Source organism: Silurus meridionalis, chromosome 24 (assembly GCF_014805685.1).
Source record: "Silurus meridionalis isolate SWU-2019-XX chromosome 24, ASM1480568v1, whole genome shotgun sequence".
In the NCBI taxonomy this organism is placed as follows: domain Eukaryota; kingdom Metazoa; phylum Chordata; class Actinopteri; order Siluriformes; family Siluridae; genus Silurus; species Silurus meridionalis.
This window is the reverse complement of record NC_060907.1, coordinates 1,675,076-1,697,667: the sequence shown is the minus strand read 5'-3', so window position 1 is coordinate 1,697,667 and position 22,592 is coordinate 1,675,076. Positions and strand designations below refer to the sequence as shown.

Below are 22,592 nucleotides of genomic sequence, written 5' to 3'. Positions count from 1 at the left end.
TAGAAAAATGTCATGTGACAGGACAGACGTATAGGTGATGTTAAAGTACACTGAAGGGTTTCAGTAGCCGTTATGAATAATGTGTGAAAGCAGCTCAGACCCAGTGGTTAGTGACGTGTTAATTTCTTTGCAAAATGTGCACTTGTTTTTAAACTAAAGTGTAGCCTTCATGTCAGAACTGAGAGGGTTTGGCCCTGTCAAAACAACAGTGTTAAAGACTGGACCAATTGAAGAGAAGTTCTTGAAATGCTTTCTGGGATTATTAGGTTTGTACCACGTGTTATTTATGTAAATATAATTAGAAAAATTAATACATTCAATAAATTTAGAATCTAAATAAATTGGCAGACATTTAAATGATGTCCAAGTACACTTCAGGGCTTCAGTCCCATTTATAATAATGTGTGAAATTAGGTGTGAAAATGTTTAAGACCCTGTGGTTAGAGAAGTGCACACTTTGCAAACTGTAGACTTCATGTCAGAACTAAAAGGGTTAAAAAAAACAACATGGACACGGCTTTTTTTCTTCTTCTTTTATTCATCCAAGAATGTATATATTACTGATAACACATAAAGTGCTGAGCACAACTGCTAATGCAATTTCAGGAATTATTATAAACAGAAAGCAATTCTAATAATCAGAGGCTGATATGATTAAATGGTGAGTGTTGGTGTTTTTGTCCTGGTCAGTATTATCTTAGCCTTGTTCACAGTGTGGATGCAGGGGGTACATACCATCAGATGAGGGAGCAGTGGTATGGTGTTGAGCTGTGATTAATGGAGTAGCTGAAAACAGTGAGACATGATAAATATCATAACAGAAACATAGTGAAGAATAAAAACAGTTCAGGATAAAAGTTCTTACTTGTAGCTGGAGGAGTCTCAGGATGCACTGATGGACTTGTAAAATGTGTTGTAGCAGAGTATGTGGTGTGTGTGGACTGTGTGACAGTACTGCTGGCAAGAACATCTGAGAGATCAGAAAGAGGATAAAGCTACAATTCAGGCTCAGATTTACACACCACTAAAGGATTTTAGGTTTCTAATACTAATTTATAAATTGTATTGATCATCCAAAAATCAAATAAGTCACCACTGTGCAACACTCACCCAGTTTAACCAGCAGTTGAAGCTCTGTGTAAATATCCTTCCCTGTGCGCTCGATCCCACACCAGTAAGTGTCATTATCCTCTGCTCTCAGATCAGTGATAGTGATGGTGAAGATTTTGGCAGTTGTGTCGTCATACAAAGAGAATCTGTTGTCTTCAGCAGAAGATCCAGAATAAATAAGAACATGCTTCCAGCTACAGTCACCTCTGCAGAGATATTTCTTATATTCTTCATATCCAGGTTCATAGTGACATTTAATCTGAACTGATCTTCCTCTGTATTCAGTTACTGTAGTTACAGCATCAGATCCAGCTGGAGAATAAAACACAGTGGAATGAAATGTGATCCAGGATGATGATGATGCAACATTTAAGACCAAATGAAGCTCAGAATCCAAAAACATTGAAGTGTATGCACTGTGGCGAGTGTAAGAGGAGCTACAAAAGCTATACACAGATTAATCAATATAGATTATAAATAACAAACAACCATACGTGTAAGAAAACATGTTTATCTGCTCTTTTTACCCCATAGAATATAATGATCTCATATTTTATATTTAACCACAATAACCAAAGAGATGAAAAAAGCCCTGACCTTTAGAGATACAATGTATAGTTACAGACAGAGTCTCAACTACTACACAGATACAAAATCTTATTTTCAGTTCATGTTACAATGAAATAAAGTAGAGACACGTAAATGTTTTTATGTGTAGGACACTTGAACATGTGCACTTCCTCAGTAATGATGTATTTCCCTCTGTGTGTTTTAAAAAAAACATCCTTTGCAATGTCAATACTGAACCCTGGAACTTCATGATAAAAGTTCTGTAAAGCTATAAAAGTCCATCAGTGCATAGAGTTAATGTTTATGATGTTGGAGTGTTTTTACTCACCTATAATCCAGCAGAAGCTAAAAATAAGGAGGATCTTCATTCTAAGTGCTGTGTTAGTTATCTTTCACCTCTAACTGTCTCTGCCTGGGTGACTGTGCAGTGTCTATTTGTGTAGTGAAAGAAACAGTGACGTCTTGTCTGCAAAGCCCCATCAGGAAGTGCCCGGCTGGGCTGTACACTTCACCCCTCTGCTTTCAGTGGTGTCCTACATGAATCAGTACTCATCTTAATATCATCATTATGACATCACAATTAAAGAAAAGATCAATATTATAGAGAAACGCAGAGACAAGCAGCACAGCGGTCCGGGGGGTGTGTGCTCTCTCCCTCTCTTTCTTTCTCTCTCTCTCAGCCCCCCGTCTCTTGCACAGTGTGTGCCTTGACCGAGTATGGTCCTTCGAGCTAGATAATCAAACATTCAGTAGTTGGCGGTAATGCACTTTTTCGTTGGTCTGCCAAACCACCATAAATAACAACAGAGGACAGTATAACAATGGTTTTGAGGTTGAGCTTCGTAAAAGTCTTCCTGAACTCCCGTCGTCAGCTACTGATGTTCTTCCTTTCTTGAAACACCTTGAACAATTAGTTGCAGCCTTGCGGTATGTCAAACGTATGACATGTCAAATGTTTCTGTGGCAGATTTGCCCTTTCATGTTTTCTCTTTGTTTTAACTTGATATACATGAAACCGCAGATGTGGTAACACACATGGTCACAATTGTACCAGTTACACCATTGAGTTTTTGATACCATCTCATAAATATGCAGTTTGCTAAAGATGAAGTTTGCAAACTCTGACTAGTGCACTGTACACAGGGTCATATGGAGATTGATGATCCGCTGTGGCGACCCCTATTGGGAGAAGCCGAATGAATAAGAAGAAAAATCGTATACATATTCATGAAAAAAAAATTAAAAATGAAAACATTCTAGCAGTGTTTAGATGAGCAGATAAGTCCTTGCTGGCCCTGACAGCCCACAAGTGGTGAACTGTAATCTCACTTGTGTGTTTAATTTCCCTCAGGTTGTGAAGGTCTGAATGCACAGTTGTCAGAGAACCACCAGCCATGCCTCCCTTCTGCACTCAACACTCTCGCTCATCCTCTCCCTCCTACTAATCACCTACACCTGTTCCCCATTTACATTCCCCTTTATAAGGCCCGCTTTTCCCTCATTCATTATCCGATCTCTCCATAGATTATTACGGACTACCTTCTACTCTGTGTGTTTCTATGTTCCTGGCTCCACTTCACTGGAAGCACTCAGTTAAGTGTATCTTGGCTAATAAAGCAAATTCTATATTACTCCCGGTTTCTGACGCTTGGTCTATCCGTGACCGAAGATTGGACCCTAAACTGAAAACTTACCTCTATGTTTCATCAACTGGCTCACATCTGTGGATCCCATCAAGGACCTCTCTGACGCTCTCCGGGAGGCCTGTCAATACCAGGAGGCTGAACCGGCACCTTACCCCACTGACTCTTACATTCCTGAACCTGAACTTGTGCAAATCAGGTCCCAACGGCTAACGAGAAGAGAGAGAGCATCGCCTCGTGGCGGAGGCTTGTCCGTATTGTGGTGATTCCGGTCACTGTCCTGCCCATACTCCTTGCCCAGTTCAAGGTACAGTTCCTGAGGTACGACTTCAGTCTACCAGGGCAATGGATGGACCAGGGGAAGGTGAAGGCAGTGCTAGACTGGCCCTGCCTGGGATCCAAGAGCTTCAACGCTTCCTGGGTTTTTCCAACTTCTACCAATGCTTCATCCTCTCCTAAGACACCCGGACCCCAAGCTCCTTTTTATAGTGGAAGTAGATGCCTCCTCCACAAGCGCAGGGGCCACCTTATCCCAACAAACAGATAACTTCACACGACTACAATCCTGCGCCTTCATTTCGAAGAACCTTTCTCCCGCAGAACAGAAATACGACATAGGAAATCGTGAACTGCTGGCCTTTAAACTAGCGCCCGAAGAGTGGCAGCACTGGTTGGAAGGGGTGGTGCATCCATTCACGGTGATCACCGATCACAAGAACCTCAAATACCTTTAGGAAATCAACCTGCTTAACCCCCGGCAGGTGGGACTTCCATTACAAGAATGGAAAAGCAGATGCCCTGTCCCAAATTTATTGCCCCGACGACCCCGATCCTATCATTCCACCGAGTCTAATGCTCAGCCCCATTGTGTGGGATTCAGAGGAGGAGATCCGTACAGTGATTCGTGGAGAACCAGCCAATGCCCTGAGGGGAAAACTTTTGTTCCCAGGACTTGCTGTCAATCCCTGCTTACATCCCACATGTAGAAAGAGTTCTTCAAGCTCCTCGATGTTACCGTCAATCTCTCATCTGGCTATCACCCACGGACGCAACTCCGGTCCTACTGCCACCAAGATAAACAAGCTGGAACCGGTTCCTCTTGTGGGCCGAGTATGCACAGAACTCCCTGTGTCAAAAAGCCACCGGCCACCGGCCATCAAACAAAGGAAAAGGCATAAACAAATTTTTTCATTAAACAGTTTATTTATTACGTTTTCAAACATATGCAGTCTTGGCATCAGTTGTTGGTAAACTTATCAGGAGATAAAATGTTATTTAAAAACAGAAATAAAACAAGTAAACTGCAGTTGAGTAATCCACAGTCCAATATCTGGAATGTCTTTTCATATACTTCTAAAGAAAACACAATGTGACAGTTAGCTTTGAAATAAGATCATTGAACCTGAATGATGAAGAGTGATGTCCTGAATCTTATTGCTTATTAATAAAGAAAGGATTCTGGTAGATTGAGTCTGATTGCTTATTAATAAAGGAAGGATTCTGGTAGATTGAGTCTGATTGGTCAATTGCTGGATCGGGACTCTTGCAGGCAGTTTTAGGTACATGGGCTTTTTTCCTCGCTTGGCGTAGAAGTAAATTCTCATACACACAACTTGCCTGAAATGGAAAACAACAATTACAATATGTGTAATAAATTATTAAATTAAATTGTTTCTAAAAGTAATACCAGAAGCAAATCATTGGTTCTTACTTCATTGAATTGTGCCGCAGCGTCAGAGCCTGAAAATTGATAAGAAAAGCAAGAAGTAAAAATTGACATAATCTATTGTTATTATACTTTGAAGTCTCTTGTATTAAGTCAGTGATGTGTTCAAAAAAGGGCATAACACAATGCCCTTTTTTGAACACATCACTGACTTAATACAAGAGACTTCAAAGTATAATAACATTATATTGTCAATTTTTACATTTGTTTAATGTATAACCAGGGGCAACTGGCGGGGCTACAATAATAATACCCCCATTCCCCACCCGGTCACTAAGTGTGTGTATAATTAGTGAACGATCCAGAGGTGAGTTACTGGTGTCTTTAATTTTGGGTACAATGACTGTAAAGCAGGTCATCATGAGGTTACAAACCTTTTTTGTTACATTGACATTTTCTTCTGCAGAAGATTATCACACCAGTACTAAACAGCACTACACCTGTACTGATGAGGATATAGGTAGCTAAACCTGGAACATCTGTACAGGACAAAAATATTCAAACTACAATTAAATTAACATGTGACAACACAGACATGCATCTGCTGACTATTGGGAAAATAAACTAACGTAAATGAGCCAGCCCAGACAACATCCCTAGACAGGTGCTCAGAACCTGCTCATGTAGCTGATGTCTTTGCAGACATATTAAATCTGTCCCTTGCACAAGACTCGATTCCCACCTGCTAGAAGAGAACCACCATTTTAGCTTTGCTAAAAAAGCAATAAAGCATCCTGCCTTAATGAATACTGACATATTGCATTTCACCAAGTTTGTTTGAATCACCTAAGAACTCTATGGTTATGGGTTTGAGAGGGGTGGAATAAACTTTTCTATAAACCTGAACACAATAAAAATTCTGCTATGTAAATGCGTTAAAGCGATTACTGCTGTTGATGAGACCCATTACACGAGGGACAAAATGCACTTCCTCAAATCTCCGTGCAGTTACACAAGCCTCCTCTTCACCTGACATACGTATCAAATCTCATATCGGCCCATTCATCATTGTGAACACTTAATTTGCCACAATGCAGTTTTTGGCACAACTTCTGAGTTTGTATAAAACAACCGTGACCTGTATAATCAGGGGAATTGAGGGGCCAAAAAATCCACACAAAAGTTTGAATTACCGGCGACTCATGAGAAAGTTTTGTTCCCATTCCAGGTCACTAAATTCCAGCAATACAACCTGCTCCCACTGGTCCTCACTATGGAATTCATCCACATGCTTCTGCTTTTCCTCAGACTTTTCAGCAGCAGCACGGCTACAAATTCACACTCTTTCTGATTAATAGCAACACTATAGCGTACCTAAGGAATTATAGAGCTACATGTTGACAGGTCACAGGTTAATGTACGCAAGTCATTCCGACCGAAAGCGGCATCACATGTAAACACCATATCGGATTGGATAACACCTAATGTATACAGTCCACCGAATCTTTTAATCAGAATGATTTTAATCGAAATGACAAAATGCACATGTAAACATGGCAACAGACCACTTCTGCATACTTTGCACATACACATACACCCCTGTACAAATGCGAAAACAAAATAGACCCAATCTATATCTCTTAGCACATGTATGTCCACCACAAAACACTGCATAATTTATGCATGCACACACTTTTTTTTCGTGCATTTAAACTATTGTTATTTATATCTTGCAAATATTTTTTGTATGTTATTATGAATGGTGTCATAGGCTACTGGGAGGATCCACAGAGTGAGAATTTCACTATATGGTGTAAGAAACAATAAATTCTTTATTCCTAAATACAAAATAATAATTTAACACTTTGCACAAGATGAAACTGCAGACTGACTGCACTGCTATAGAATTTGCCCTAACCTTTAAACACCCAATGTATATTTATGGTCAGTTTTCACCCTCTACACAGATACAAAAACTCCTCTAAGTGAATCTTCTTCTTCTTCTTCTTCTTTGGGCTGCTCCCATTAGGGGGAGCCATACCGAATCATCCGTCTCCATACCCCCCTGTCCTCAACATCTGCCTCTTTCACACCAACTACCTTCATGTCTTTCCTCACAACATCCATAAACCTCCTCCTTGGTCTTCCTCTTTTCCTCCTTCCTGATGTCTCCATCCTCAGCATTCTCCTACTGATATACCCCATGTCCCTTCTCTGCACATGTCCAAACCATCTCAATGACACCTCCCTCACCTTGTCTCCAAAGCATCCTACATGCGCTGTCCCTCTTCGTTACAATTAAAATGAATGTGGTGTGTAAATAAGTAGAGGTGTGTAAATGTTCTACTGTATATTTCACTTGAACATGTAAATTACCTTAATAATGCAGTATAGTAGTATAACTTCCTCTTTGTCTTTTAAAAATAATTAAAGAAAAACTCAGCAGCCCGTAGATCATTTCTGAACCCTGGAACCTCACGATTAAAGTTCTGTCCAGCTATTAAAGTCCATCAGTGCAAAGTTTTAATGTTGATGATGAATATGTTGAAGTGTTGTTACTTACAGCACCTATAATCAGGCAGAAGTTAAAAATCTTCATTTTAAGTGCTGTGTTAGTCATCTTCCACTTTCTCACTTCTCTGCCTGGGTAACAGTGTCTTTTTGTGTGATAAAAGAGACAACAACGTCTTGTCTGCAAAGCCCCTGAGGAGGCGCCTGGGTGAAATGTTTAGCACATTTGCTGGTAAAAAAAAAGTCAAGAGTCAAGAAGCTTTTATGGTCATTTCTAACATATATAGCTGACGCAGTACACAGTGAAATGAGACAACGTTCCTCCAAAACCCTGGTGGTACATGAAACAACAAAGAGCTACATCACACAACATAAAGTTACATAACAGAGGTTAGATTAGATTCGATTCATGTACATGTACAGAGCCGATGAAATGCAGTTAGCATCTAACCAGAAGTGAAAAAGTTGCCTATTTACACAAGATATCAGTAAATAAATAAGGTATAAGGTTCATATATATATATATATACAGTTTGAGGGTGAATAATGTACAGAAAATGCAGTAGGTAATAATATATAGTATATATTGTAATATAGCTGTATAGCTATATACTGCGAACTTGATGATGTTGATTGAGCTGTGCATTGCTACACAGTCGTGAGTCCGCAGTGGGCTGAGCACACAGCCCTGAGGTGGCCCAGTGCTCAGTGTGGTTGTGCTGGAGATGCTTTTCCCATTCTGGACTGACAGAGTCAGGAAGTCCAGTGTCCAGTTGCAGAGGGAGGTGTTCAGGCCCAGTAGGCTCAGCTTCTCAATCAGGTGCTGAGGGATGATTGTGTTAAATCTCAACTGAAGTCTATTAACAGCATCCGTACGTAAGTGTCGATATTGTCCAGGTGGGTGAGGGCCAGATGGAGGGTCAAGGACATGTCATTGGCCGTGGAACGGTTTGAAAGGTACGCATAGTGTATAGGGTCTAGTGAGGGTGGAAGCTGTGTCTTGATGTGCCTCATGACGAGCCACCCGAAGCACTTCATCATGATGGGTGTGAGTGCGGCGGGACGATAGTCATTGAGGCAGGAGACTGTAGAGATCTTAAGAACGGGGATGATCGTCATTGTCTTGAGACATGAACAGTAGGAACAACAGTGCTGCTCAGGGAGATGTTGAAGATGTCGGTGAAGACATCCGCTAGATGCACCACTAAAAGGAGTTGTGTTCTTCCTTGCTTGAGGTTTTGCACCTCAAACTGGGCATTCGTGATCACCTGGATGCCCTGCCACATTCTTTGCCTCTCTGTTGGATCGGAACATGTTGGCCCTTGCTGTTCTTAAGGCCATCTTGTGCCCTGCTCTGAAAGTGGAGTCTCTAGATTTTTGCAGGGCACGCACCATAGCGGTCATCCATGGCTTCTGGTTGGAGTGTGTAGTGATGGTCTTGGAGATGGTCACATGATCAATGCACTTGCTGAAGTAACTGGTAACTAATGTTGTGGACTCCTCCAAGTTGATGGTATCACCATTAGTTTCAGCCTCCCTAAACATTTTCCAGTCGATGTACTTAAAACAGTCCCAAAGAGCAGAGGTGGCTCCTGCTGGCCAGGTTTGATGTGGCTACTTAAACTGGCTACTCAGACCAGAGATGTCTGAGTAGCTGAGGTGGGGGCGGGAATCCACTCAATACACGCTGGGGATGTTTGTGTAAACTAAATCTAGCATGTTCGCCCCTCTCTTTGCAAAGTCCACTTGCTGATGGAGTTTAGGAAGCACTGATTTGAGATACGTATGGTTGAAATCTCTGGCGTCTCTCGGGGTGAACATTCTGCAGGTTGCTAATAGCCCCATAGAGTTCACACAGTGCCTCCTTAGAATTAGCGCTGGAGGGAATGCAAAGTCGGACAATAAAAACAGTGGTGAATTCCTGTGGTAAATAAAATGGCCTGCATCTTACAGTTATGTACTCCAGTAGCAATGAGCAAAAGCAATTTAATTTAAAATTAACCCATTTTTTTATATTATTCTTTTCAATGTTATCGGAGTGAACTAAATGTAACAAAATATATATACTATATATCAGGAGCTCAGTGAATTCCAGCGCTGTACCGCGATAGAATTCCACCTGTACAATAAGTCCAGTCGTGAATTTTCCTCTTATAGTATTCCACAGTAAACTGTTAGTGGGATTATAACAAAGTGGAAGTGCTTGGGAATGACAGCAAATCAGCCACAAAGTGTTAGACCATGTAAAATCCCAAGGCAGAACAGCGGATGCAGAGTCAATAGATACAGACCTCCAAACTGCATGAGGCCTTCAGATTAGCTAAAGAGCAGATCATAGACAGCTTCATGGAATGGGTTCCCATGGTCGAGCAGCTGCATCCAAGCCTTACATCACCAAAGCATCGGATGCAGTGGTGTAAAGAACGCCACTGCTGGACTCCAAAGCAGTGGAGACGTGTTCTCTAGAGTAACAAACAACGTTTTTCTGTCTGGCAAGCCGATGGACGAGTCTGGGATTGGAGGTTGCCAGAAGATTGGTACTTGTCTAACTGCATTGTGCCAAGTGTAAAGTTTGGTGGAGGGGAGATCATGATGTGTGGTTGGTTTACAGGAGTTAGGCTCGGACCCTTAGTTCCGAAAGGACTCTTAAAGTCTTCAAGTAAAAACCAGTGCACAAAGCAAGCTCCATAAAGACATGGATGAGTGAGTTTGGTGTGGAAAAACTTGACTGGCCTGCTTTGGGCTAAATTAGAGACCAAGATTCAGGCTTTCTCGTCCAACCTCATTGTCTGACTTCTCAAATGCACTTCTGGAAGAACGGTCAAAAGTTCCCATGAATACACTCCTATACCTTGTGGAAAGCTGTTCTAGCTGCAACAGGTGGGCCAACAACATATTAAACCCTATGGATTAAGATTTGGATGTTACTTAAGTTAATTTGTGGAGGCGGACGAGTGAGTACTTTTGGCAATATAGTGTATATATGAACATTTACATTTATTTTACATTTACGACATTTGGCAAACACCCTTATCCAAAACAACGTACAACTGAACAGTTAAGGGCTTAAGGGTCTTGCAGAGTAGTGAGTGAGATGAACAAATGTTAGGAGAGGAAACTAGATTCACAGTTCCAACAGGCTGGTTGTAGAAACTTGCGGCAGGGAATTCATGCACGCACTTAAAATCCCTTATGTAAGCCTAAAGGTTGCCATTAGTGCTAACAGTGCTAATAAAATGTTGACAATGTCATAGCTGTAAATGCTTTCACTCGCTGAGAATGATGTGAGGAAATCTGTCAGGAAAGCAAACACCAGGAATATAACAGGACCAGACAGCATCACAGGTGTGGTAGAGACTGCATTGACCAGGTAGCACTGTCAGTCAGTAATCTGAATGTGCATTATAAAGTCCATTATCATTCCTGTCTCCAAGACTCCTAGTCTGCCTGTCTGAACCAGAATCTCTGCCGTTGCAAGAATGCACTGTGAAATGAAACAATGTTCCCTCAGGACCAAGGTGCTACATCAGATATCAATTAGAAAAAACTTGGAACAGGGAACTACACAAAACTAATTAAACCACTACATAAAGTGCATGTGTGCATCATTTTGTGCAAAAAAGAACAACACAATACAAAGAGACAGTAAACACAGTGACACTGTAGCATCAACCAATACAGTAAAGAAGGTTTGTTCAAACTGTCCAGAAAAATCAATACTGTACATGTAAACAAGTTTTAGCAGTAATTGTGCTAAACAGAAATTTTGGTAAATAGAATTGAACCATTCATGAATCTGTTCATTTGTGTGTTCGTGTGTGCGTGTGTGTCAGTCCATTACCTTCAAATTGAGAAGTCTGCTGGCTTGTAGAAAGAATGGTTCTCTCCAGGAAGTGGTGTGATCAGTTGAGTGTACCATCTGCACAAAACTTCTTGACCTGCAGTATATCTACAGTAAGCTGTGTTGGTCCAAAGCCAGTGGACTCCTCTCTGTTAAGTCAGGGAAGCACTTCCAGGTTGAGTGTTAGAACGGTGGTTCATATGTTTGTGGAAATGACAAACAGAAGGCCAAAAACCTAAAGTGTCTCCTTTCCTACTTGAGGATATCTCTAGATAGACTTGGACAGTATCTCAATGCTAATTAAAATGCCTGGGCTTTTGTCTATGACTACCATGCTCTGTGCTTGAAGTAAAAGGCTGATATCATGGGAGAGGAAATGATAAGCCGAATACTTAACATCAGCCCTATAGTTGTTAAAAGGATAGATGCTGGGGTGTCCAGTATAAAGACATCATATTCATCCTACTCCAAATAAAGCTGAATGTTAGTGGGAAAAAGTCTAATGCCATTGTTCACACAGGTGGTATATATATATATATATATCATGATGCAGTAGAGTCTATATATAAAGCAGTGCATTGTGCTTTGCCAAGAGACCTACCTCATATACATTCCACAGTACCATCTGACCTTCACATTTATCCTGGATTAGACTGATTGACACGTCAATCCAGAAAGCAGGCATCTCAGGCTTCTCAGGTTGTGTAGAACATGCTAGTGTCATCTGGCATCAGATCCAGGTCACCAAATAGGAGGGAACAGATATTCACGTGGTGTTCCTGGATCTCGCAAATGCCTTTGGCTCAGTCCCTCACAGCCTCCTGTGGACAGCCTTTAATTACTTTAGAGTCCCAGCAGCTCTCACAACCCTTGTCAAGGCCTACTTCAAGGACGTCAACTCTGTGTGACAACAGCAGAATACACAACAGCTTGGCAACAACTGGAAGTGGGAATTATGGCCGGCTGCACTATCTCTCCACTGGACTTCACCCTGGCAATGGAGGTCATCATTTGGGCCTCTAGATGGACAGTTGGCGGACAGCAAATAAGACCTGGGCTGAGGCTGCCACCAGTCAGAGCTTACATGGATGACCTCACAACTCTCACCACAACCAAGGTTTGCACTGTACGGCTATTAAGTAAGCTCCAGGGCAACATCGAGCGGGCCCGCATGAAGATCAAGCCGAGCAAGTCCAGAAGCATTTCCATCATCAAGGGAAAGCTGTCAGACCACCGGTTCCACATCGGCAAGGAACCCATCCCAACTGTCTCAGAGAAGCCAGTGAAGAGTCTAGGTCGGTGGGATGATGCCTCCCTTAAAGACAAAGAGCAAGTAGAGCAGCTTAGGAAGGAGGTAGCCAGTGGCCTGGAGAACATCGACAGAACCCTGCTTCCTGGCAAGCTAAAGCTCTGGTGCATGCAGTATGGACTACTTCCACGTCTCCTATGGCCACTAACCCTCTACGAAGTCCCACTCTCAAAGGTGGAAAAGCTGGAGAGACTGGTCAGCTCATACGTAAGGAAGTCGCTTGGCCTTCCCAGGTGCCTCAGCAGTATTGGTCTTTATGGCAAAGGGATACTACACCTGCCCATTTCCAGTCTGGTAGAGGAGTACAAGTGTGCCAAAGTCAGACTGGAGATGATGCTACTGGATTCGAGTGATCTATTTGTAGCCCAAGCGGCCCCCATCTTGGCCACCGGAAGGAAGTGGACACCGATGGCTGCAACTGAGCAGGCAAAGGCGGCACTCAGACACAAGGACATTGTGGGCCGAGTGCAGGAGGGGAGGAGTGGTCTTGGACTTTGGGCCAGTACACCAGTGTGGAGCAAGGCCTCTCCATCTCAGAGATGCAAGATGGTGGTCCAGGAGGTACGGCGGGAGGAGGAAGCAAGAAGGTGCGCCCAGGCAGTGGCACAGGCAAAGCAAGGGCAGTGGATGGCATGGGAAGGAGTGGAGAAGAGGAAGATCTCCTGGAAAGAGCTGTGGGAAATGGAGACATTCAGGGCAAGCTTTACCATCCGGGCTGCCTATGATGTCCTGCCTTCTCCTGCAAACCTAAGCCAATGGTATGCTGAGGACCCCACGTGCCCTCTATGCCCAAGTCTAGCAACACTGAAGCACATCTTAGTGGGATGCAAGACCAGCCTCACCCAAGGGCGTTACACCTGGCGGCACAACCAGGTGCTGAAGTGTCTTGCTGCAGTGTTGGAAAATCGACGGACAAATGTGAATGCCCTTCCTCCCCCATCATCCCAGTGGCAGCCAACACCATTTGTTCGGGAGGGTGAGGGTCAAGCCAACCTCACCACCATAAGATCAGACTATGGTCAGCTGGGTAGAGCACAGGACTGGAAGCTGCTGGCAGACTTGAATAAGAAACTATGCTTCCCAGCTGAAATTGCAGCCACCAACCTGCGACCAGACCTTGTTCTGTGGTCAGCCTCGCTCAAACTTGTCTACATCATCGAGCTCACCGTTCCCTGGGAGGGTGCAGTGGAGGAGGCCTATGAACGGAAATGGCTGAGGTATGCTGAACTTGCAGCCGATGCACAACAACAAGGCTGGAATGTAAAGGTACGCCCAGTGGAAGTAGGTTGCAGAGGGTTCGTAGCCACCACAACATCCAGGCTACTCAGGGAGATGGGAGTACGAGGAAAGGCCCACCAGCAGGCGGTCAAAGACCTCTCTGCAGCTGCGGAAAAGGGAAGCCAGTGGCTGTGGGTGAAGAGAAAAGACTCCCCCTGGGTCTTTAAATTAGTTGATGGCACCTAGGGAGTGAACCTGGGACACTGGGATTCACTGCTGAACCCTCTGGAGGTGTCGTGGGCCTATCATCGAAACAACCAGGAAGGAGGGAGCCCACTTGACAACCCAAACGGTGCCATCACTCAGTGGACCTTGCCACAGAGTCTGAGCGGTGCCTCAGGAATTGAGAAGGAGCAACCTCAGGAGAAGGAAGGACTGAGGAGTAGTGTGGCAGAGGGTGCCATCACTGAATAGACCATCCCACAGAGTCTCATCGGTGCCTCAAGTATGCATCAAGGGATATCAACATCAAGTCCTACACAACAGATCTTAATACAGCAGCAATTATTGATGTGGCTAACAACCATTCCATAACCACACTGTTAGACTATCTATGACAGATGTTACATATACACTATGTTGGCAAAAGTTTGCAGACACCTGATAATAAGTCTGGTATCTGCTTTATAAACATCACATTCCACATTTAATGCCAAAATTGCTCTTATAATTTCCTCCACTCTTCTGGATTCTGAAGTGTACTTGTGGACATTTGTGTTTATCAGCCATAAGGGTGATAGTAAAGTCAGGTACTGGTATAGGTGAGGTGAGGGGGCCTGGGGTGCAGCCAGCGTTCCAAACCATGTAAAGCAGATCTTTTTAGAGATGGCTTTGTGCACAGGGGCATTGTCATGCTGGAACAGGTTTGGGTTTTCTACTTCAAGTGAACGCAAAATTTAATGCTACAACGTAAAGATGCGGTCAAAACTAAAAGGTCCTGATACTTTTGTCCTTTTAGTGTATAAATTAATTGTTATAGCATAAATGTACTGTATTTAACTTTGCAACCAAAACATGAAAAAATTTACATTCAATCATTCTGTGTAATTGTCTTTGTTATTTCATTTACTTTGCTGAGTAATTAGACATTATGTAGATCAGTTAAAAGGAAATACACAAATTTGTCGAATTTCTTATGAAAATAAAATTGGAAAAATAAATACACAATTAATTTATACTCATATTACATTTTACTTAAATTTACATAGAAGGTGAAATAAATCAAGTGTAAGTTCTGCAATAGGAGGCTTTAAATCAGGTCTGTGCATAATAATGTAATAAGCAATACAGAAAATGAATAATCCACAGGCCAAGAACAATGCCTGCTGGGAAACCAGTAAACACTGTGACAGGGTTTAATCTTATCTACATCTTATTTGCTATAAGTGACTGATAGATTCTGGTAGACTGAATCTGATTGATTATCAGTAATAACTGAATTCTGATAGATTGATTCTAAAAGGTTGGTGGTTGGGTCTGGAGTCTTGCATACAGATTCAGGTAATTTGATGTTTACTCTTGCTTGAAGAGAATTGAAATTTTGCTCATTTTCATAAACATCACTTGTCTAAAAAAGAAAACAAACAAAATGATTGTAAGTAAAATGTTTTGGAAAGTAATACTAGGAGCAAATCATTGGTTTGTACCTCTTTGGAAGATGTTACAGGGCCTACAGGGAAATGAGAAGGGAAACAAAGTTTGTTTGTTAATTATAGTTCGAATGAAACATTGATTATGGCAGATTTGTAAAAAAAAAAATGAAGTGTTAAAAATATGCCAGCAATCCTTCATTTTAGGAAGAAATAATGGTAGGTAGGTAGAAGGATGGGTAACCCAGCCATTACGGTTGCACAAACCAGGTCACTCTTAGTGCCGGTCCCAAGCCCAGATAAATGTGAAGGGTTGCGATAGGAAGGGCATCCAGCGTAAAACATGTGCCAAATCAAATATGCGGATCAGGAATCAGACATCCATACCAGATTGGTCGAGGCACGGGTTACCAACGACCACTACAAGTATCGTTAGACAACAGGGTAGAGGTGGAATCTGGGTTAAGGTTGGCTGAAGGGCAGGAGGAAGACATTTAAAGAAACAGCAGGGAAAGGAAAAGTGGAGGAGAGTTCAGGTTCGGGTTGGTACTTTAAATGTTGGTACTATGACTGGTAAAGGGAGAGAGAGCTGATATGATGGAGAGGAGAAAGGTAGAGATGTTGTGTGTTCAGGACACCAAGTGGAAAGGGAGTAAGGCCAGGAACATTGGAGGTGAATTTAAACTGTTCTATCGTGGTGTGGATGGAAAGAGAAATGGTGTAGGGGTGATTCTGAAGGAAGAGTACAGTAAGAGTGTAGTGGAGGTGAAGAGAATTTCTGATAGAATAAGGAACGTTAAGCTGGAAGTTGAAAGGGTGATGATAAATGTCATCAGTGCTTATGCTCCACAAGTGGGTTGTGAGATGGAGGAGAAGGAAAAATTCTAGAGTGAGTTAGATGAAGTGGTAGAAGGTGAACCTAGGAATGAAAAATTGGTGATTGGGGCAGACTTTAATCGGCATGTAGGTGAAGGAACAGAAGTGATAAGGAGGTGATGGTAGGTATGGCTTTAAGGAGAGGAATGTGGAAGGGCAGATGGTGGTAGATTTTGCCAAAAGGATGGAAATGGCAGTGGTGAACACATATTTTAAGAAGAAGGAGGATCATAGGGTGACGTATAAGAGTGGAGGAAGGTTCACACAGGTGGACTATGTTCTATACAGGAAATGCAACCTGAAGGAGATTGGAGACTGTAAGGTGTTGGCGGGGGACAGTGTAGCTAGACAGCATCGGATGGTGGTCTGTAGGATGGTTTTGGAGGTGAAGAAGAAGAGGAGGAGAGTGAGGACTGAAAGAAGAATAAGATGAGGAAAACTGACGGAGGAAGGCGGTAGTGTGAGTTTCAAGGAAGAGGACAGACAGGGGCTCGGTGTTGGTGAAGAGGTGTTGGATGATTGGAGAACTACTGCAGGAGTGATAAGGAGACAGCTAGAAGGGTGCTTGGTGTGACATCTGGAAATAGAAAGGAAGACAAAGAGACGTTGTGGTGGAATGAGGAAGTGCAGGAGAGCATAAGGAGAAAGAGGTTAGAGAAACAGAATTGGGATCGACAGAGTGATGAGAAAAGTATGCAATGCGGAAGCAAGTAAAGTGGGATGGGGATAAAACAAAGAAAAGGCATATGAGGAGCTGTAGGGAAGTTGGACACTAAGGAAGGAGAAAAGATTTGTTTCGGAAAGGATGTGCTGCAAGTTATAGCAAAAAGGATGAAGATGGAAATGTGTTGACTAGTGAGGAGAGTGTGTTGAGAAGGTGGAGGGAGTATTTTGAGCAGCTGATGAATGAGGAAAATGAGAGAGAGAAGGTTGAATGGTGTGGAGATGTGGAGCAGGAAGTGGATAGAATTAGTAAGGAGGAAGTGAGAGCAGCGATTAAGAGGATGAAGAGTGGACCAGATGGACCAGATGACATACCGGTGGAAGCACCGAGATGTTTAGGAGAGATGCAGGGGAGCTTTTTAATAAAATTGTTCAACAGCATTTTAGAAGAAGATGAAGAGGTAGAACAGTGTTTGTGTGTTACTATGGTGCAACTGTGTGTTATAATTTACAAAAGATCCAGAAATCATTTACTGATTTAATTGTGTGTACAATCATGAGGTTAAAAAAAATCAAGTGTTTTTTTTACCTTGACATCTTCTTTTGCAGTAGATTGCTATGATCACACCAACAATGAACACCACTGCACCTGTACTGATCAGGATGTAGGTAACTGTATCTGTATAGGACAAAATGTTTGAACTATATAAAAATGTCTCGTGACAGGACAGACATTTAAATGATGTTAAAGTACACTGAAGGGTTTCAGTAGCCATTATGAATAATGTGTGAAATGATGTGTGAAAGCAGCTCAGACCCAGTGGTTGGTGAAGTGTTGAGTTCTTTGCAAAATGTGCACTTGTTTTAAACTAAAGTGTAGCCTTCATGTCAGAACTGAGAGGGTTTGGCCCTGTCAAAACCACAGTGTTAAAGACTGGACCAATTGAAGAAAAGTTCTTTCTGGGATTCTTAGGTTTGTACCATGTGTTATTTATGTAAATATAATTGGAAAAATGAATACACGCAATAAATTTAAAATTTAAATAATTTGGCAGACATTTAAATGATGTCCAAGTACACTTCAGGGTTTCAGTCCCATTTATAATAATGTGTGAAATTAGGTGTGAAAATGTTTCAGACCCTGTGGTTAGAGAAGTGCACACTTTGTAAACTGTAGACTTCATGTCAGAACTAAAAGGGTTAAAAAAACAACATGGACACGGCTTTTTTCTTCTTCTTTTATACATCCAAAGAATACATCAGAAAAATGTATATATTACTGATAACACATAAATTGCTGAGTAGAACTGCTAATGCAATTTCATTAATTATTATAAACAGAAAGCAATTCTAATAATCAGAGGCTGATATGATCAAATGGTGAGTGTTGGTGTTTTTGTTCACAGTGTGGATGCAGGGGTACATACCATCAGAAGAGGGAGCAGTGGTACGGTGTTGAGCTGTGATTAATGGAGTAGCTGAAAACAGTGAGACATGATAAATATCATAACAGAAATATAGTGAAGAATAAAAACAGTTCAGGATAAAAGTTCTTACTTGTAGCTGGAGGAGTCTCAGGATGCACTGATGGACTTGTGATAGGTGTTGTAGCAGAGTATGTGGTGTGTGTGGACTGTGAGACAGTACTGCTGGCAGGATTATCTGAGAGAACAGAAAGAGGATAAAGCTACAATTCAGGCTCAGCTTTACACACCACTAACAGATTTTAGGTTTATGATACTAATTTATAAATTGTATTGATCATTCAAAAATCACCAAATACCTTCATGGCTCTATTAATTTACATTCAACCAGGAAATGTGTTTTGAAAATTCCCCCTTGATAAATGAGGCTCATTCTACATTGTACATGTTGCTTTAGAAATCTGTCTCAAATACAGTGTTTATAATCAGTGAATTATTGTGTGAGATTCTTAAAGACTCCTGTGTTCATCTCTCACCCAGTTTAACCAGCAGTCGAAGCTCTGTGTAAATTCCCGGTATTGGAAATGTGCGCTCAATCCCACACCAGTAAGTGTCTTCATCCTCTGCTCTCAGATCAGTGATGGTGATGGTGAAGATTTTGGCTGTTGTGTTGTCATACAGAGAGAATCTGGTGTCTTCAGCAGAAGATCCAGAATAAATAAGAACATGCTTCCAGCTACATTCACCTCTGCAGAGATATTTCTTGTATTCTTCATATCCAGGTTCATAGCGGCATTCAATCTGAACTGATCTTCCTCTGTATCCAGTTACTGTAGTTACAGCATCAGATCCAGCTGGAGAATGAAATACAGTGGAATGAATCCAGGATGATGATGATGCAACATATAAGACCAAATGAATCCAAAGACATTTAAGTGCATGCACTGTGGCGAGTGTGGAGGAGCTACAAAAGCTATACACAGATTAAGAAATATAGATTTTAAATAACAAACAATCATACGTGTAAGAAAATATGGTTATCTGCTCTTTTTACCCCATAGAATATAATGATCTCATATTTTATATTTAACCACAATAACAGAACAGATGAAAAACGCCCTGACCTTTAAAGATACAATGTATAGTTACAGACAGAGTCTCAACTACTACGCAGATACAAAATCTTATTTTCAGTTCATGTTACAATGAAATGAAGTAGAGACACGTAAATGTTTTCATGTGTAGGACACATGTGCACTTCCTCAGTAATGATGTATTTTCCTCTGTGTGTTTTATAAATAACTAGAAAGTCTCAACATCCTTTGCAATATCAATACTGAACCCTGGAACCTCATGATAAAAGTTCTGTATAGCTACAGTATAGACGTCTATCAGTGCATAGAGTTAATGTTGATGATGAATATGTTGGAGTGTTTTTTTTACTCACCTATAATCCAGCAGAAGCTGAAAACAAGGAGGATCTTCATTCTAAGTGCTGTGTTAGTTATCTTCCACCTCTCACTGTCTCTGCCTGGGTGACTGTGCAGTGTCTATTTGTGTAGTGAAAGAAACAGTGACGTCTTGTCTGCAAAGCCCCTCAGGAAGTGCCTCGGTGGGCCGTACTTTCACCCCTATGCTTTCAGTGGTGTCCTACATGAATCAGTCCTCATCTTAATACCATCATTATGACATCACAGTTATAGAAAACATCAATATTATAGAGAAACACAGTATAACAGAGGAAACTATAACAATGGTTTCAAGGTTGAGCTTCTTAAAAGTCTTCCTGTTCTCTCGTCGTCTGCTAGTGATGTTCTTCCTTTCTTGAAACACCTCGAACAATTAGTTGCAGCCTTGCGGTAAGTCAAACGTATGTCATGTCAAATGTTTCTGTCGCAGATTTGCCCTTTCATGTTTGCTCTTTGTTTTAACTTGATATACATGAAACCGCAGATGTGGTAACACACATGGTCACAATTGTACCAGTTACACCATTACGTTTTTGATACCACCTCATAAATGTGCAGTTTGCTAAAGATGAAGTTTGCAAACTCTGACTAGTGCCTGACTAAGAAAAATTGTATACATATTCATGATTTTTTTTTTTTTTTAATTAAAACATTCTAGCAGTGTTTAGATGAGCAGATAAGTCCTTGCTGACAGCCCACAAGTGGTGAACTGTAATCTCACTTGTGTGTTTCATTTTCCCTCAGTTTGTGAAGGTCTGCATGCACAGTTGTCAGAGAACCACCAGACATGCCTCCCTCCTGCACTCAACACTCTCGCTCAGCCTCTCCCTCCTATCACCTGCACCTGTTTCCCATTTACATTCCCCTTTATAAGTCCCGCTTTTCCCTCACTCACCGTCCAATTTACAGGTTACTCCATAGATCTTTACGGACTACCTTCTACTCTGTGTGTTTCAATGTTCCTGGCTTCACTTCACTGGAGGCACTCAGTTAAGTGTATCTTGGCTAATAAAGAACATTTTATATTACTCCGGGTTTCTATCCATGACAGAAGATCGGACCGTAAACTGAAAACTTACCTCTATGGTTCCTCAACTGGCTCACATCTCGAATGCCATCAAGGACCTCGCTGTCGTTCTCCGGGATGCCTGTCGATCCCAGGAGGCTGAACCAGCACCTTACCCCACCATATCTTTCATCCCGGAACCGGAACCCATGCAAATCGGGTCCCAACGGCTAACAATAAGAGAGAGAGCATTGCCTCGCTGTGAGGGCTTGCCCGACTTGCATTACACGATTACATATCGTCCAGGCTCCAAGAATGGGAAAGCAGATGCCCTGTCCCAAATTTATGGCCCCGACTACCACGAACTTATTATTCCACAGAGTCTAATGCTCAGCCCTATTGTGTGGGTTTTAGTGGAGGCGATCTGTATGGCGACTCTTGGAGATTCAGCCAATGCCCTGAGGAAAACCTTTGTTCCCAGGACTTGCCATCAATCCCTGCTCACATCCCACATGTGGAAAGCGTTCTTCAAGCTCTTTGATGTTACTGTTAACCTCTCATCTGGCTATTACCCACTGACTAACGGCCAGACAGAGCGGAAAGAGCTGAGACGCAACCCTGATCCTACTGCCACCAAGATCAAACGAGTTGGAACCAGTTCCTCCCGTGGGCTAAGTACGGACATAACTCCCTGTGTCAAGAAGCCACCGGCCTGACCCCATTCCAGTGCGTGCTAGGCTTCCAACCCCCACTATTTCCCTGGACCGATAAACCATCATAAGTCCCTTCAGTAGATCACTGGCTCCGGGAAAGCATGTGTGTATGATAGTAGGCACATACCCAAATATCCAAAAAGTCCTCAGAACCACAAGGAGGTTCGCAAATCCTTTAAAATCGGAGGCACGTCCTTACCAACCAGAAGAACTGGTGTGGTTATCTACCCGAGATCTGCGCCTCCGACTGCCCTGTAGGAAGCTCAGCCTGCGTTAAATCGGGCTATTCAAAATCTAGGGTTAGACCCGACCTCCCTTCCCAGTACCGCATCCATCCTACCTTCCATGTGTCGCTAATAAAACCCTTCTCTCCCCCTACCACAGAGAACCCTGGAGCCACCGTTGATCCACCTCTCCCGGAGATGCAGGACCAACTGTCTGTGTACTCCGTCCGAGAGGTTGTAAACTCGCGAAGTCGGAGCTCCACCCCAGAATACCTTGTCGAATGGGAGTGGTATGGACCAGAGGAATGCTCTTGGGTTGCCAGACAAGATGTCTTGGACCAAGCACTCATGGAGGAGTTTCACACCAATCACCCTAACTGTCCCGCACGCCGGAGTTGCGGAGGTCCCCGGCGATGGGTTAGGGCGTCAGGAGCCACCCCTGGAGGAGTGGGTAATGTCAGAAAACCACCAGCCAGGCCTCCCTCCTGCACTCAACACTCTCGCTCCCTCCTAATAATCACCTACACCTGTTCCCCATTTACATTCCTTTTATAAGGGGCATATATATATATAAAAAGAAACTTAAGGGAGGTGGATTTTTCATGTTTGTAAATATCTTTTCTACACAGCTAATTATTTTAACAAGCTAGAAGAAAAAGGCATAAAATATTTTATTTCATTTAACAGTATATTTATTAAA

At 42.3% G+C, this 22,592-nt stretch overlaps 1 long non-coding RNA gene across 1 annotated transcript; it reads right to left on the bottom strand.

The window, feature by feature from the left end:
• Positions 1-4,547: 4,547 nt before the first annotated feature.
• On the bottom strand, positions 4,548-7,956 carry LOC124377994. The gene is made up of 3 exons (XR_006924139.1): positions 7,553-7,956; positions 5,035-5,063; positions 4,548-4,940 (listed from the first exon to the last, which is right to left on the bottom strand). It is a non-coding gene; the product is annotated as an uncharacterized LOC124377994 (long non-coding RNA).
• Positions 7,957-22,592: the final 14,636 nt, after the last annotated feature.